The 17,203-nt window shown below is 46.8% G+C and overlaps 2 pseudogenes across 1 annotated transcript in view; one reads left to right on the top strand and one right to left on the bottom strand.

Moving 5' to 3' along the window:
* Window positions 1-16,026, bottom strand: part of LOC147092700 (NACHT, LRR and PYD domains-containing protein 3-like) — a 497,498-nt pseudogene extending 481,472 nt beyond the window's left edge. Inside the window, exons 1-2 of the transcript XR_015075060.1 lie at window positions 15,933-16,026; window positions 12,584-12,750 (exon numbers count right to left, since the gene is read on the bottom strand). The product of XR_015075060.1 is annotated as an NACHT, LRR and PYD domains-containing protein 3-like (transcript). The remainder of the gene's footprint in view (window positions 1-12,583; window positions 12,751-15,932) is intronic.
* Window positions 1-17,203, top strand: part of LOC147092699 (NACHT, LRR and PYD domains-containing protein 3-like) — a 391,278-nt pseudogene that overhangs the window by 305,125 nt on the left and 68,950 nt on the right.

Here is a 17,203-nt window from a genome sequence, read left to right as displayed (position 1 = left end):
TATCGCTGACTAATTGAAACAATCACTGTTGATGTATAGGGCCGGAGAATCGACCAATTAAAATAAAGATGAAAAATCGAATCATTTGTTCCCTTGGTAATTGAAATGTCTGGCACCCATTATTTGACACATCTGCTGCCGGTATGAACTCTCGGTAACCGGGAACAGATATCCAGCAATGGGGTCTGTGTAGTCAGGACTTTCATCATCAAAGCTTACATTTATATAACACCTTTAAAGCAGAAAATAAATAGTCGAAAGGCACTTCACAGAGGTGCAATCAGACAATGGACACAGAGACGGCGAGGTGTGGAAAACGAGAGCGTGTTGGTTATATTACTGGATGAGTAATCCAGAGACAATGGTTCAAATCACATCGTGGATGTTTCCTGAATTTAAATTTATATTCGAATTTGAAATATTTCAAAATAAATAGCCGATATTAGTAAAGATTGTCGTAACACCTAATGTCCTTTACGTCTGGTCTATACGTGATTCCACTCCTTCACCAATGTGGTGGCCTCTGAAATGGCGGAGAAAGCCTCTAGAAAGAAAGGTATAGAAGAATAAAATCGGACGGACCGCTCCGCCTCGGCACTGGATTCGGACACGACGAAAGAACACCCAGCTCAGCCAACCCTGCAAAGCCCTCCTCACTAACACTTGGGGACTGGTGCCAAAGTGGGGAGAAGTGGACCACACATTAGTTAAACAACAATATGACGTAATGATACTTATAAAATCATATTTATTAGCCAACATCTCAGGCTCCTCCACCATCAATCATCGGTATTTCCTGTCCCACCGGCAGAGATGTGGAGTTACTGTTAGAGTCCGATTTGAGAACGTTGGACTCATTCAACTAGAGGTGAGCAGGATAAGTGTGCACGTGCTGCAAATCTTCAGATTCTGAAGAGTTACGATCAAAAAAATTGTTACTGATAGTTTCCACTGATTGGTCGTAGGGCACATATTTAGGCAAATTCAAAGAATTTGCGGTGAAGGTTGATACATTTATTTAAACTCGAGGTGGTTAGAAAGCATAATTCAATCCCACAAACTATTGAGGAAGCAAGTTGACAATTTTTTGAAAAAATCTATTTCTATTGCTGCGTGGATACAAAGGAATGCTGGAGTATGGGGCGTGAACACAAGATTACACCTGGACTAATTGGGATACTAACCATAATACAGTCAGCAGGAGGTTGGGATTAGATGGGGTTTTTAAGGATACCAAATGGACAGGAAATTGTGATTAGATCCAGTGGGATATTAACAGTAATGGTAGTAAGCAGGAGATTGGGATAACACCAGGTGGAATATAAACGGTAATGAGTCGTGAGCAGGAGGTTCGGATTAGACTGGGTGGAATATTAATGGTAAAGGGTAGTGTAAAGTCCACGCCTCAATAATACATGGACTTCGGGAGAACAGTTTAACAGGTACTTTACTTAACAGGGGGGCAACGTCAGACTGAAATACAGAAGCCTGCTAGGGCCTTTTATACAGGGGTGGTCACTGCCGGTACTGCAGTCTAAAACCAGTTCTTCCCTTAAAGGTACATACACAACAATTCCTCCCCTTTTAGATAAACAGTACATAACATTCAGTTAACAACTAAATAATAACTAATTACAACTTTCTGGATATTATACACATCAACTGAAATAAGCATTTATAACTTCAGTCTTTGAGGAGGCTTTCTGATCCTGACCGGATAGCGCCTTTCTCGAGTATCCTGTTCTTGTGGCGAAGCTGATTCTGGTTCATGGTCACTGGTTGGTTCGTCAGCTTCCAATACCACTGCTTCTGAGGTAGACGCAACCTGTACTTCAGGTTGATTACCAGGTGCACATTCTCGTGGCACTAGTTTGGCTTGTTCCTGTGACTCTAGAATCTGGTCAGCATGGCACCTCACAATGCTCTCTCCAACGTCCACTGTGTACATTTGTGGTCCCTGCTGTGTGCATACCGTTCCTGGCTGCCATTTTTCTGTTCGGTAGTCGCGGGCCAAGACTGGTTGCCCTACCTTGAAGCTCCGGGTTGGCTTCTCATTTATGTGCTGGAACTGCTTATCCTCAACATCTCGTCTTATGTTTGGTTTGAGCAAATCCAGGCGACATCTTAGCCTTCGGTTGAAGAACAGTACGGCTGGAGCTTGGTTGGTTACTGCATGTGTCGCATTCCGGTAAGCAAACAAGAAACTATCCACCTTGTGTTGTAGTGGCATGTCATCATTATACATTGCATTTATGGCCTTTTTAAAGGTCTGAACAAACCTCTCAGCCAATCCATTTGTGGCTGGATGATATGGGGCAGATGTGTAATGTTTCACCCCATTATTCTTCAGGAAACTCCGGAAATCCTCAGACACAAACTATGGCCCATTGTAGGAGCAAATCAGTTCTGGCAACCCATTCCTGGCGAAGATGGTTCTTAGGACTGCAATAGTTTTCTCCGTGGTGGTGGATGACATTTTAATGACCTCTGGCCATTTCGAATGGGCGTCCACAGCGATTAGAAACATTAAGTCCATAAATGGACCAGCAAAATCAATGTGTACCCGTTGCCATGGAGATGAGGGTCACTCCCATGGATGTAGCGGGGCCTGTGGTGGAGCGTTTTGGACCTTCTGGCATCCTGTGCATCCCTTGGTCATATCCTCGATTTCTTTATCGATTCCCGGCCACCACACAAACGCCCTGGCTAGGCTTTTCATTTTTACCCCTCCCAGATGACTCTCATGAAGCTCATTGAGCACTCTATCTCTCAACTTGGGTGGAATTACCACTCGGGATCCACACATCAAGGTTCTCCGGCACACTGACAGCTGTTCTCTCCTTGGCGAGAATGCTGGCAACAGTGAGTCGCCATATGCTGGCCATCCCTTCACCGTCAAATCGTAGACCCGAGAGAGTGTCAGGTCATTTCGGGATTCCTTCTCTATACTCGTGTTTGAAACAGGCAAACATTCGACTATGGTCGCATGGAATATCTCAACAGGGTCCACTGCAGGTGTTTCTTCTACCATAGGCAACGGTAGGCGTCACAGCCCATCAGCATTTCCATGCTGTTTCGTACCCTTGTACTCTATGTCGTACTGATGTGCCCCTAGAAAAAGTGACCATCTTTGCAGCCGTTGCGCCGTCATCACTGGAATGCCCTTCTTTGGGTTAAAAATGGAGACCAGGGGCTGATGATCAGTCAGTAGGGTGAAGTTCTGCCCGTGCAGATAGTGATTGAACTTCTTCACCCCCCACACCAGGCTGAGGGCCTCCCTGTCAATCTGGTCATAGTTACGATCGGCTGAGGTTAGCGAGCGCGACGCAAAGGCTATTGGCCTCTCTGAACCGTCACGGAATGTGTGTGACAGTACTGCTCCAATGCCGTAGGGTGACGCATCACATGCCAACCGAATCGGTACTGTTGGGTTGTAGTGGGCCAATACTTCTTTTGAAGTGATTAGGCATTTACATTCATGAAAGGCACGCTTACACTCATCACTCCATTTCCATGTCACTCCAGTTTGCAGCAGGGCATTCAGTGGGTGCAGAATTGTAGATAAATTCGGCAAGAACTTATGGTAGTAATTCACCAACCCGAGGAACGACCTCAGTTGCGACACATTTTCCGGTGCTAGAGCCTTGACTACAGTCTCAATCTTTTCCGGCGACTTATGCAACCCTTCCTCATCAATCATGCGGCCACAATACAAGATTTGTCTCGAGAAGAACTCGCATTTGGAGCGGTTGGCTCGTAGCCCATATTCCTGTAATCTCGTGAGCACCTGCTCCAGGTTGGCAAGGTGTTCATTGTCATTTTCGCCCGTAACCAGGATGTCGTCCAAATAACACTGGGTCCCCGGGATCCCTTGCAGGACTTGTTCCATTGCCCTCTGCCAAATAGCCGGGGCCGATGCTACCCCGAATACCAGTCGATTGTACTGGTAAAGGCCTTTGTGAATGTTTATTGTGAGGTATTTTCTAGATGCTTCTTCCACCTCCATTTGTAGATACGCTTGGGCCAGATCAATCTTTGTACAACGTTTCCCTCCAGATCGTGAGGCGAAAATATCTTCTATCCACGGAAGTGGATACTGTACTGTGTGCAGGACTGGGTTCACAGTCACCTTGAAGTCCCCACAGATGCAAACCTTCTTTGGCTCCCCAGGCGTGCTGCTCAATACTTTCTTCATTACAGGAAGGATGGGTGTGGCCCACTCGCTCCAGTCCACCTTGGACAGCACTCTCGAACGCTCCAGACTCTCCAGTTCAGCTTCAACGGCTGGGCGGATCGCGTATGGCACCGGTCTGGCCTTGAAACATTTTGGGTTTGCGTTATCCTCAATCTTTATGGTTGCCTTTACTCCTTTTAGAGTCCCAAGTCCTTGCTGGAACACCCCTTCCACGTCAGATAGAATTTGTGACAGACGTCCAGGTGCGACATTATCATCCTTTTTTTCAGTCACAGTAAGCGCCAGAATAGAATCCCAATCCAATTGTATCTTTCGGATCCATTCACATCCCAATAATGGTGGTCTTCCATCTCGTAGTATATACATATATAGTTTCTGTGTTTCCTTGCCGTTATATTTAACTGGCACCCTTATTTTTCCTCTGGGGTAGACCTTTTGCCCCGTGTATGTCAATACAATGGACATGTCCTTTAAGGGTATGTGTGAGAATAGCCGCTCATAGTGTTGTCGATTCATGACAGTTAGGGCTGATCCTGTGTCAAATTCCATCTTTACTGGGGACCCTGCTATCATGAGGGTGACCCAAATGGTTCGGTGATCTTCCTTTGCGATCACGTTGTGTAACTTTAGGCAACTTAGTCCCCTGCTCCCGGAGCCCTTATCACTCTCCTGATCTTCCGAACTACTGTCTATCGGTTTCTTTACTTTCCTGAACTGTTCCTTACTAGTTCTTGTCGTGTTGGTTTTCTTTCCCGACCTGCAGACTCTTGCTATATGTCCCATTTTTCCGCATTGCCTGCATACTTTGTCCTTAAACCAGCAGTCCTTCTGCTCATGGGTTGTTTTGCCGCAGCGATAGCACTTTTCTGCTCCAAACGCCATTTCGTTAGCGCTGTACGCTTGTGGTTTCTGTTGTATTTCCGCAGCTCCCCGTGCTGCTGCTTCGTAGGATACTGCCACGCTGAAAGCCTGTTCTAGCGTCAGGTCCTTTTTTGAAAGTAGTCGTTTCTGGGTTCCTTCACTCTGGAGCCCGCAGACTAACTTATCCCGTAAGGTGTCTGCCATACCTGCTCCGAACTGGCAGTGCTTCGATAACTTGCGCAGTTCCGTAAGGTAGTCAGCATTGTTCTCATCTTTGTGCTGGTTTCTTTTATGGAACTTGAACCTTTCTGCTATCAGCAGCGGCGTAGCGTTTAGGTGTTCCTGTAATATATTAACAATTTCCTCAAAACTTTTCTCCATTGGTTTAGCGGGGGTAATTAAATTTCGCAATAGGCCGTACGTACTCGCGCCCATCAAATTCAATAATACCGACGCCCTCTTCCCATCGGCCACCTCATTTGCCTTGCAGTATACTTCAATTCTTTCCACATACGTGGTCCAGTCTTCTACCTCGTTGTCGAAAGCAGTGATACTGCCACTTTTTGGCATCTTGGGTGATTTAAAATGGCGCCTTCCGCTCTTTTTCTACTTCCCCATTGGAATAAAATGGCGCCTCCCGCGATTTTCCTTCTTCCCCAATGGGAAAAAATGGCGCCTCCCGCGCTTTTCCTTCTTCCCCTTGCTGCCGTGCTGCTCCTAGTGTTCTATGGGGTAATGGCGGCAACTCGCGGCTTCGGCGCGTCTCACTTTCCTTCCCCCCCCCTTTAATTTTCACTCCGCTGCCCGGTTCTTGAGCACCGACCGCGCTCTGTGCGCTCCACCCTCTCTCTCTCTTGTTTTCTTTTCCCGGCGATGCTGCGTGTCTCATTTTGTAGAGCTGCTCGATCGAGCTTGAGCCCACCGCAGTCCGGAAAGGTCAGCGCACTACCTGCCACCAGCACGATTTGCTGGAACACTTCAACTGGGGAGCTATGCACAGCTCTCCACAGTGTCTCCCGCAATCTTCCAAACACCGATGAATTCTTTGGGCGGTTGCCCACGGTGGACGCCCGTTGCTCAGACTACGACCTTCAAGAAACCTCCTCTCAGGGCGAGATCCCCGTGAGATGATGGCACACTGCAGGTGAGTTCGAACTTACTCGTCACCACTGTAAAGTCCGCGCCTCAATAATACACGGACTTCGGGAGAACAGTTTATTAGGAACTTTACTTAACAGGAGGGCAACGTCAGACTGAAATACAGAAGCCTGCTAGGGTCTTTTATACAGGGGTGGTCACTGCCGGTACTGCAGTCTAAAACCAGTTCTTCCTTTAAAGGTACATACACAACAGGTAGTAAGCAGGAGATTGGGATTAGACTAGGTGGGATATTATCTGTAATGGGTAGTGAGCAGGAGATTGGGATTAGACTAGGTGGGATGTTATCTGTAATGGGTGGTGAGCAGGAGGTTGGGATTAGACTAGGTGGGATATTAACGGTAATGGGTAGTGAGCAGGAGATTGGGATTCGACTAGGTGGGATATTATCTGTAATGGGTGGTGAGCAGAAGGTTGGGATTAGACTAGGTGGGATGTTAACGGTAATGGGTAGTGAGCAGGAAGTTGGGATTAGACTAGGTGGAATATTAATGGTAATGGGTAGTGAGCAGGAGATTGGGATTAGACTAGGTGGGATATTAACGGGAATGGGTAGTGAGCAGGAGATTGGGATGAGAGTAAATTGCCGATGTTGCGTCCATGTATAATAAGACACAGACTGCTGAGAATGATACAACAGGTGATTACTCAACGTGGCTCACACTGCAACTGCCTGTACAGATTACGACTCAGTGCTATATACAGGTGTGGTCACTGCCGGTACTACAGTATATACATGAGCTGTAAAAAGTAGTTCCCCCCTTAAAAAGGTATATACGTTACAATTCCTCCCCTTTTAGATTAACCGTACCATAACACTCATTTAACAATTAAATATCAAACTAATTACAATTAACACTTTTAACATTAGCGGAAAATAGCTATTTATATATTCAGTCTTTGGGGAGGCTTCCTGATTCTTTCTGGATAGCGCCTTTCCCGAGTGTCTTGCTCTTGGTGTGGAGGCGATTCTGGCCCCCTTTCATCGGTTGGTTCATCAGCTTCTGATGCTACTGTTTCTGGGGTAGATGCGACCTGTACATCGGGTTCATCACCAGGTACGTATGGGCGAGGCATGGGGTTGACTTGTTCCTGTGATTCTAGGATCTGGTCAGCATGGCATCTCACGATGCTCTCCCCAACGTCCACTGTGTACATTCGTGGGCCCTGCCGTGTGCATATCGTTCCTGGCTGCCATTTTTCTGTTCAGTAGTCACGGGCCAAGACTGGTTGCCCTACATTGTAGCTCCTTGTTGGCTTCTCATGGATGTGCTGGAATGTCTTACTCTCAACATCTCTTCGTATGTTTGGTCTGAGCAAATCCAGGCGAGATCTTAACCTTCGGTTAAAGAACATCATGGCTGGGGCCTGGTTGTTGACTGCATGTGTCACATTCTGGTAGGCGAACAGGAAATTGTCCACCTTGTGCTGCAGTGGAATGTTGTCATTGTACATAGCCTTTATTGCCTTCTTAAAGGTTTGTACGAACCTCTCAGCCAATCCATTTGTGGCTGCATGATACGGGGCGGATGTGTAATGCCTTACCCCATTCTTTTTCAAGAACCTCCGGAACTCTTCGGACACAAACTGTGGTCTGTTATCGGAGCAAATCTGTTCTGGCAAGCCATTCCTGGCAAAAATGGTCTGTAGGACTGCAATAGTTTTCTCCGTGGTGGTGGAGGACATTTTGATGACCTCAGGCCATTTCGAGTGTGCATCAACGGCTATTAAAAACATTGAGGCCATGAATGGACCAGCAAAATCAATATGCACCCGCTGCCATGGAGATGAGGGCCACTCCTATGGGTGTAGAGGGGCCTGTGGTGGTGCATTTAGGACTTCCTGGCATCCTGAGCAGCTCTTGGTCAGGTCCTCGATTTGTTTATCGATTCCCGGCCACCACACATAAGCCCTGGCTAGGCTTTTCATTTTCACCCCTCCCAGATGACCCTCATGAAGCTCATTGGGCAGTCTATCCCTTAACTTGGGTGGAATTACCACTTGGGATCCACACAGCAAGGTCCCCCAGCACACTGACAGCTGTTCTCTCCTTGTCGAGAATGCTGGCAACAGTGAGTCGCCATGTGCTGGCCAATCCTTCAGCATCAAGTCATATACCCGAGACAGTGTCGGGTCATTTCGGGTTTTCTTTTCGATACAAGCGTTAGTTACTGGTAGGTATTCAAATATAGTCCAATGGAATATTTCGACAGGATCCACTGCTGGTGCTTCCTCCACAGTAGGCAGTGGCAGGCGTGATAGCCCATCAGCATTTCCATGCTGTTTCGTGCCCTTATATTCAATCTCATAGTGGTGCGCCCCTAGAAAAAGTGACCATCTTTGTAGTCGTTGCGCAGCCATCACCGGAACGCCCTTCTTCGGATTAAAAATGGAGACAAGAGGCTTGTGATCAGTCAGCAAGGTGAATTTCTGCCCGTGCAGATAGTGATTGAACTTTTTCACTCCCCACACTAGGCTGAGGGCCTCCCTGTCAATCTGGGCGCAGTTATGCTCGGCTGAGGTTAGTGATCGTGACGCAAAGGCTATTGGCCTCTCTGAGCCGTCCGAGAATTTGTGCGACAGCAGTGCTCCAATGCCGTAGGGTGACGCATCACATGCCAACCGAATTGGTAATGCTGGGTTGTAATGGGCCAATACCTCTTTCGATGTGATTAGTGTTTTGCTCTTCTGGAAAGCTCGTCTACATTCGTCACTCCACTTCCATGGCACCCCACTTTGCAGTAGGGTGTTCAGTGGGTGTAGTATTGTAGACAAATTTGGTAAGAACTTATGGTAGTAGTTTACCAGCCCGAGGAACGACCTCAGTTGTGAACCATTTTCCGGTGCTGGAGCCTTGACTACTGCCTCAATCTTCTCTGGGCACTTATGTAACCCCTCTTTATCGGTAACGTGGCCACAATACGAGATCTGCTTTCTAAAAAACTCGCATTTGGGGCGGTTAGCTCGGAGCCCATATTCCTGCAATCTAGTGAGCTCCTGCTCCAGGTTGGCAAGGTGATCACTGTGCTTTTTCGCCCGTGACCAGGATGTCGTCCAAATAACACTGGGTCCCTGGGATCCCTTGCAGGACTTGTTCCATTGCCCTCTGCCAAATAGCCGGAGCTGATGTTACTCCGAATACCAGCCGGTTGTATTGGTGGAGACCTTTATGGGTGTTGATTGTGAGGTATTTTTTTGATGCTTCTTCTACCTCCATTTGAAGACACGCCTGGGCCAGATCAATCTTAGTGAAGCGTTTCCCTCCAGATAGCGAGGCGAAAATATCATCAATCCGCGGAAGTGGATATTGTACGGTGTGAAGGCCGTGTCACTGTTACCTTAAAGTCCCCACAGATGTGAACCTTCCATGGTTCCCCAGGTATGCTGCTCATCGACTTTTTCATCACAGTGACGATGGGTGTAGCCCACTCACTCCAGTCTACCTTGGACAGTACACCTGAATGTTCCAGACTCTCCAGCTCTGCTTCGACGGCTGGGCGGATCGCATAAGGTGCCGGTCTGGCCTTAAAAAATTTTGGGATTGCGTTTTCTTCAATTTTAATCATCGCTCTCATGCCTTTTAGTGTTCCAAGTCCTTGCTGGAACACTTCTTTCGCTTCAGTTAGGGTCTTGACAGTCGCCCAGGTGTGACGTCGTCATCCTTTTTGTCAGCCACAGTCAGTGCCTGTATGGAATGCCAATCCAGTTGTATTTTCCGGATCCATTCACATCCCAGTAATGGTGGTCCTCCATCTTGCAATACATACAGGTCTAGTTTTGGTGTTTCCTTACCGTTATATATAACGGTCACCCTTATTTTTCCTTTGTGGTAGACTTTTTGCCACATGTGCATCATCAAAATAATTTTTGTGTCTCTCAAGGTTATGTGTGAGAATAGCCGCTCGTAGTCCCGTCGGTTTATGACTGTTAGGGCTGATCCTGTGTCCAATTCCATCTTTACCTGGACTCCTGCTAATTTGAGAGTGACCCAAATGGTTCGGTGATCCTCCGTTGTGATCACATTATGTAGTTTCAGACAACTCAGTTCCCTGCTTTCGGAGTCGTTATCACTCTTTTGTTCGTCTGAACTATTCAACCTCATCTTATGTACCTTCTTGTACTTTCCTTTGGTAGGTTTCTTATTGCTGGTTTTCTTTCCTGACCTGCAGACTCGTGCTATGTGTCCTACTTTTCCACACTGTCTGCACACTTTGTCTTTGAACCAGCAATCATTCTGGCCGTGTGTTGTTCTGCCGCAGCGATAGCACTTCTCTGTTCCATATGACATTTTGTTTGTGCCATATTCTTGCGGTCTCTGTTGTATCTCTGCAGCACCCCGTGCTGCTGCTTCATATGATACCGCAATGCTGAACGCCTTTTCCAGCGTAAGGTCCTTTTCAGATACAAGCCGTTTCTGGGTTCCTTCACTTTGAAGCCCACACACAAATTGTCCCTTAAGGTACCTGCCAGTCCCGCTCCAAACTGGCAGTGTTTCGATAGTTTGTGCAGTTCTGTTAAATAATCAGCATTGCTTTCATCCTTATGCTGGTTCCGTTTGTGAAACATGAATCTTTCTGCTATCATCAGCGGTGTGGGGTTTAAATGTTCCTTTAGTATCGTTACTATGTCTTCAAAACTCTTCCATTGGCTTCGTTGGGGTTACTAGATTTTGTAATAAACCACACGTCTTTGCACCCATTAAATTTAACAATACCGACGCTTTCTTGTCATCTGACATCTCGTTTGCCTTGCAGTACACCTCTATTCCTTCGACATATGTAGTTCAATCTTCGACTTCATTGTCAAATGCGGTGATACTGCCACTCTTCGGCATTTTGGGTGTGGTTTAAAATGGCGTCTCCCAATGGCTTAAAATTGCATCTCCCACGCTTTCCTTCCTCCCTCGCTGCTGCCAACGCCGCTCCCGACGGTTCTTGTGGCACTGGCGGCGCCCTGTAGGTTTCGCGCGCTTCTCCTGCGCTGCTGCCAATGCCACTCTCGGCGGTCCTTGTGGCAATGGCGGCGCCTCACGGTTTTCTGCTCGTCTCTCTCTCCCTCTCTCCGACGCTGCTCGGCCCCTGAACACCGGCTGCGCCCTGTGCGCTCTGCCCTCTCTCTCTCTCTCCCCCGTCGATGCTGCTTGGCCCTTTGCTGTGCCGCTCGGTCGGGCTCTAGCCCGCCACTGTCTGGGAAGGGTCTGCGCACTACCTGTTGCCAGTCCGTTTCGCTGGACCACCTCGACTGGAAAGCCAAGCCTGGCTCTCGACAGCCTCCCCAGCAACTCTCGAGTCTCTGCTGGATGACTGGGTGGTTGCCCGTGGTCGACGCTCGAGTCTCTCGCCTTGACCTCTAATCCACTTATCTCCAGGAACGAATCCCCGGGAGGTGATGCAGAGTTGCAGGTAGGTTCGAACCTGTCTCGTCGCCAATGTTGCGTTCGTGTATAATAAGACACAAACTGTGGAGAACGGTACAACAGGTGTTTACTCAATGTGGCTCACACTGCAACTGACTGTACAGATTACTACTCAGTGCTATATACAGGTGTGGTCACTGCCGGTATTACAGTATACATGAGCTGTAAAAAGTAGTTCCCCCCTTTAAGGTATATACATTACAGCCGAGAATATCAACTTGGAAAGTTGGCAGCAGGTCGACCGTTCATTAATCACCCTGCCCGATTATCATTTCCATTTAGTTCTATTCCATTAAAGGTAACTGACAGAACAGTGCAGGCAGCTTGCTGTAATTTCCTGAAGTGCTGTCCCGGGGAGTGATGTTCCACGACAGGTTCTACCTCCAGCATTGTATCTCCGCCGAAGTTGGAATTGACCCCCGGTGATGCAGGGGGAGGAATAACCTGCACAACATCGGGTTTTCAATCCTCATTTTTTGGGGATAGTTTCCCTTTTTGGGTCTCATACATTTTAATCATTTTACCATTGGTTTTTGCTCTTGAAATGCCTCTCATTTACTGTGCAGATGATTCTTCTCGTCTCTCAGTTCGTTAATTTCCATTAAGTAGCTTCTTGATCAATAAACTCATGACCTTCCATTTAATCCCTGGAAGTTGCCTCTGGTCGCTCCTTTTCCCAGTTCCACTAAAACTGTCTCCCTTTGTTTTCAGTCCACACAAGAGTTGTACCCGAAGCGTTCCCCTGTTCTTTGTAGAGATACTGTCGGATCCGTTGGATATTTTCACCTCTTCATATCATTGTTTCAGATTCACAATATATTTTCAGTTTTATCTATTTCTTTCCTGTTTGACCTGTTTCTCTTTGGTAACATTCTATGATACTAAGATCTGATTTCCTGTTAGTTCTCCGATTTTTAAGTAATCCAAATTCATTTTGTGTCCCTCCCACTCACCCGATGTTCCTGTCCACTGAAATGCCTCTCGTATGTTGACAACGAGCTGACTCCATCCACCCCTCCTTCAATCGCCTGTTCCACTCTGTCTCGGTAGAATTTTGTGAACTGGAACAGTTGGTAATCGTTGCACTTTGTCAAGAACTCAGTGATTGTAGAGTTCGGATCTGTGAACACAAATGAAGAAAACTAAACACATTATCCACTTTCTGCCCAGCTGGGACATTTCATCTTACACCAAACGGCTAAAGCTTCCTGTGAGTCACATTATCAAACACCTTCCGAAAATTAATACGCACGTCATGTACAACATTCCTTTGCCCTGTATCGTCACGTCTCAACACAACTGCATCTTCATGTGTTGGCAGATTGGCCTCATGACTGGCAAATGATGTTTATCTTGGATAAGTGCAGCGTTGCGCCTGTGGACAGGGTGAATGCTCAACATTCATACACCCTTCATGGAGAAGCATTGAAGAAGGGGGAGAAAGGAAGATCTGGGCATTCTAGTGCATACATCTCTAAAGGTACAGGAGCAATGCTGTGAAGTGATAGCTAGAGCAAAGAGGGTGTTGGGGTGCATTCATCGGGTAATTGGGTATAAGAGGACCTCTTTTGTCCTAGTACAAGACCTTGGTAAAGGCTTCACTTGGAATACTGTGTCCAGTTTTGGTCCCCTCACATGGTGGGTGATATTGAGGCTTTGAAACTGTTGCAGAGGAGGGACATTAGACTAATTCCCAGTGTAAAGCAACTTAGTTATCAAGATAGGCTAAGAGTTTGGACTCTACACTTTAGAGAAGCAAAGACTTAGCGGTGATCTGATTGAGATTTATAAGATGATGAAGGGAATAGATTGTGTTCCAGTTGACAGTTTGTTAGGGTTAGGCTAGGGAGGGTCAGGGGTCACAATTTTAAGTTGTGCAAGGCCAGATTTAAGTTTGATGTCAGGAGGAGGTTCTTTTCCCAGAGAACAGTCGACCTCTGGAACAGGATACCTTCTCTGGCGGTGGACGCTGACTGGCTGATTTCCTTCAGGCGAGAGCTGGACCTGTTCCTGTTTGGTGCGGACATCACCTCTTACAACAGGAAGGAACTTCCGGGAATACAGTGTAAGATTGATCCGCTGGACTAGTTTCAATCGCCTAGATGGGTCGGAGAGGAATTTCCCATATTTTAATCCCCCAAATTGGCCTGTGTTTTTTTCCACCAGATCATCACATGGTTTTGTTTGGAATAGGGCGACAAAGTATCGACAAAGTTTCGCAATTGCCTGGGAAAGTCTGGCTGGTCCAAAGGGTCTTCACCTGTCTGTCATTGTTCGTAAAATTGTCATATACGACTTTTCTACAGCTAATTCGTTCCAGCCTCCCCTCATCATCCTCTTTATCACTAACTGCTCACGAATTCGAACTGGTTTAACGGATTTGAGGAGTTTCGGCACAATAGTCTCTGGTTACCAGATTGCTCCTCTCTCCACATTATAACAGAATCATCACTTCGGCTCCTTCAGTCCACCTGTATATCTCTGATATTAAACGTGGGTTGAAATGCTATGGTCAGTCCGTCCTATCTCCTCTCTGACTTCCTTTAACAGCCTGGGGTGCATTATTTCTGAGCCCAGTGACTTCTCCACCTCAGCTATTTTTCTCAGATCCAAATCCTTCTCTACAGTGATCTCTAACTGTGGACCCACATCCTCCTCTAGTACATCAACATTTTCCCTTCAACCATCATTTTAGAAAGTAAAGGAAATATTTTGTATCTCCCCAAAATTGCATCCTCCACAACTAGTTTCCCCAGTCCCCCCTCTATCTGCCCTCCACTGCTTGCTGGCCTGCAAAACCCACTGAGAATTGTACTGTCTCCCTTCCTATTGCTGAACTGCATACATATGGATTCCATCTTAGCATTGCTCCCTGGAAAAACCTTATGTTCTAAACCTCTCCGCCTCTCTCTCCTCCTTTCAGACGTTCCTTAAACCTTAACTCTTTGAGCAAGCTTTTGCTCACCTGTCCTAATATCTGCTTGTGACTCGGTGTCAAATTTTGATTGACAGTACTCCTATGAAGCACATTGAGACGTTTTACCTTTTACAACATTAAAGGTGCTGGAGAAACGCAAGTTTGTTCTTGTTGCTGTTCTTGCGCTGTCATAGAATGCTTTATTAATACTGGCGTCCACAAATTGTTTGCACTTCCCTCAATATGTTATCACCAAGAACATTTCCCTCTGAATCCTGTGAAAACCCAGGCCCTGTCTTTTAAATACTAGATCACATCTCTCATGCTTCTGAATGTTTGGAATGATCTGTACGCTCACATACACAACACTGAATATTAGCTCCAACGTTTGGAATGTTGACTAGTCCCGGTTTATTATTTTTTCTTAAATCAAGTGACTTTATCTCTCACTATTTCAAATCCTCCTTCCTTATCCATGCCAATAACTTTTCACTATTTCTTAAATCTTCTGTTTCAGCTGCAACTTTTTTATTAATTCCACTCTCTAGTCTCAGAACCGGATATTTCCCACTCTCCAGTCACATCGCCTGATCCCCTCCCACTGCTCCATTCACCTTATCAGTAAAACCATTATTGCTTGTCAGTACAGATGGCGGCTGTCCCTTCCCTTCTCCCTGAACTCACCCTCGTGCCCCAAGAAAGTGAACCCTTCCCTCCTGCCCCAGCCCTGCAGCCGCATATTGACCTGCCTCATATTTCCCTCCTGAAGCAGCACAGTGCAAAACAATCCGGAGCTCAGCAGCTTGAGGCCTGGTTTCATAGTTTAGTGCCTAAGTGTTAATAATCCCTCTATAAACGTATTTATAACCGTGTTACTGGTTCCGACCATGGCTATTCTCTGCTCTCCTTTCCTTCCCAGAGTTGGTCCCACCTGTTCCAGGATGTTATTCCCTCTGCTACCAGGGATGCAACTAGCCATTCGGCACCTGCTCAGGGCTGAAGAAGAGCGTGTTTATTCCCCTGACGGTAGAATCTCCCACCAGTATCGCTGTCCTATTCCTGTGCCCCACCTGCCTCTCAGCTCCACCCCACTCGGGGTGGCCTCCTGTCCCCTGGTACCACACTGTTGCTCAGGAAGACCCTCCTCTGAGTCAATGTCTCTATCCACCTTACAGTCCCCAATACCAGGTATCTATTGGACATTTCCAGTGCTCAGGGGCTCCCTCCACCTGTGACTGCGGTGTCCCTCTCGATGGTGACTCACTTCCCTCTTTTACTCAGTCCTTGCCCTGTTCCCTCTTCCTGTGTGAGCTTCAGATTCATGCACAAGATCCGGACCTTTCGTTCAGACAGAAATTGTATTTGAAAGTATTTTGTGAACCTACCTGTGTCCATTCTCATTCTTTTTGAAGATGTTGGATCGTCTCCCCTGTTTGGGCCTTCAGCCATGGTGGTGACAGGCGTTTCCAGGTTCTGATGCTCTGTAACTAATATAATAATATTAATAGGAGGGTTAGACGGAAAAATTGAAATGAGAAGGAGAACATTGCCTTGTTAAACATGATGGTCCATAAATTCCGTTCGCAGCGGGCGGAGGGCTGTGATCCTGAAAAATCTGCGCCTGGGCCAGAGGGCTCCCGGGAGGCGCAGAATTCCGTTAATGTGCCTCCTCAAACTGCCGGTGTGCAGGGCCCACGTATTCCAGGGGCGGAGCTAGTTTGCAGCATCCCTGGGATCACGCGGGCCATGGGGAGCCAATCAGAGCAGGGAATCTCCATTCATAGATTTGACAGGAAGACCTGTCAAATCTATGAATAGAGGTCAGCCCCAAAGCATAAGTAAAACTTCAAGCCCCCGACCTGCACTTACCTAGCACGCCTGCCGTTGTGCTGTGGGCCCATGTGGGATCCTGATCCTGGGCCTCCTCCAGCTGCCGGCGTGCAGTGCTCGCGTATCCCAGGGGTGCAGTTAGTTCAAAGCATCCCCTGGGTTCATGTGGGCCATGGAGAGCCAATCGGAGCAGGGAATCTCTATTCATAGATTTGGCAGGAAGACCTGTCAAATCTATGAATAGAGATCGGCCCCAAAACCGAACTAAAACGTCAAGTAATTTTATTTTATTAAACCACATTTTTAAAATAACTAAATTACATAAAATAACTATTTTAAACAAAAATTTTAATTTTTGAAAAAAATAATTAAAGTTTTTAGTGGGGCTAAAAATAAACTTACCTTTCTTTAAAGTATTTTAAAATGATAAATCAGTGGGGAAAATTTTTTTTTTACTTTCTTCACCTCTTACCTTGTTAAAAGCAGATGGCCTTGCTCCTGCTTTTGCAGGCGCAGCTGTTTCAGACTTACCTGGACTGAAGCAACTGCTGAAAAAAACGGAAGTTGCAGCCATACGCGCTGCCTATCGGCGCAGGCGTTTGACCTGTGAAAAACTTTCATTGAAAAACGGAAGTTCCGGTTTCAAGCGCATGTGTAAAACTGGCACTTCCATTGGCCCTACAGGTGAGTACACAGCGCGTACTCACCCGTAGGGAAAGAAATTTATGGGCCAATATCAACTCCCTCCTCCCCAATCAGTACAACAGCTGTTAGCTCTGGGATCTCAGAAAACACCATGGCCTAGAAATTCAGATGCGTTCGCCAG

This window comes from Somniosus microcephalus, unplaced genomic scaffold (assembly GCF_052327205.1).
Source record: "Somniosus microcephalus isolate GS21.2 unplaced genomic scaffold, FLI_Smic_1.0 unresolved_chr2, whole genome shotgun sequence".
NCBI classification, from domain to species: Eukaryota; Metazoa; Chordata; class Chondrichthyes; order Squaliformes; family Somniosidae; genus Somniosus; species Somniosus microcephalus.
Note: the sequence above shows the minus strand (reverse complement) of the source record. Positions and strands in the feature narration are given on the sequence as shown.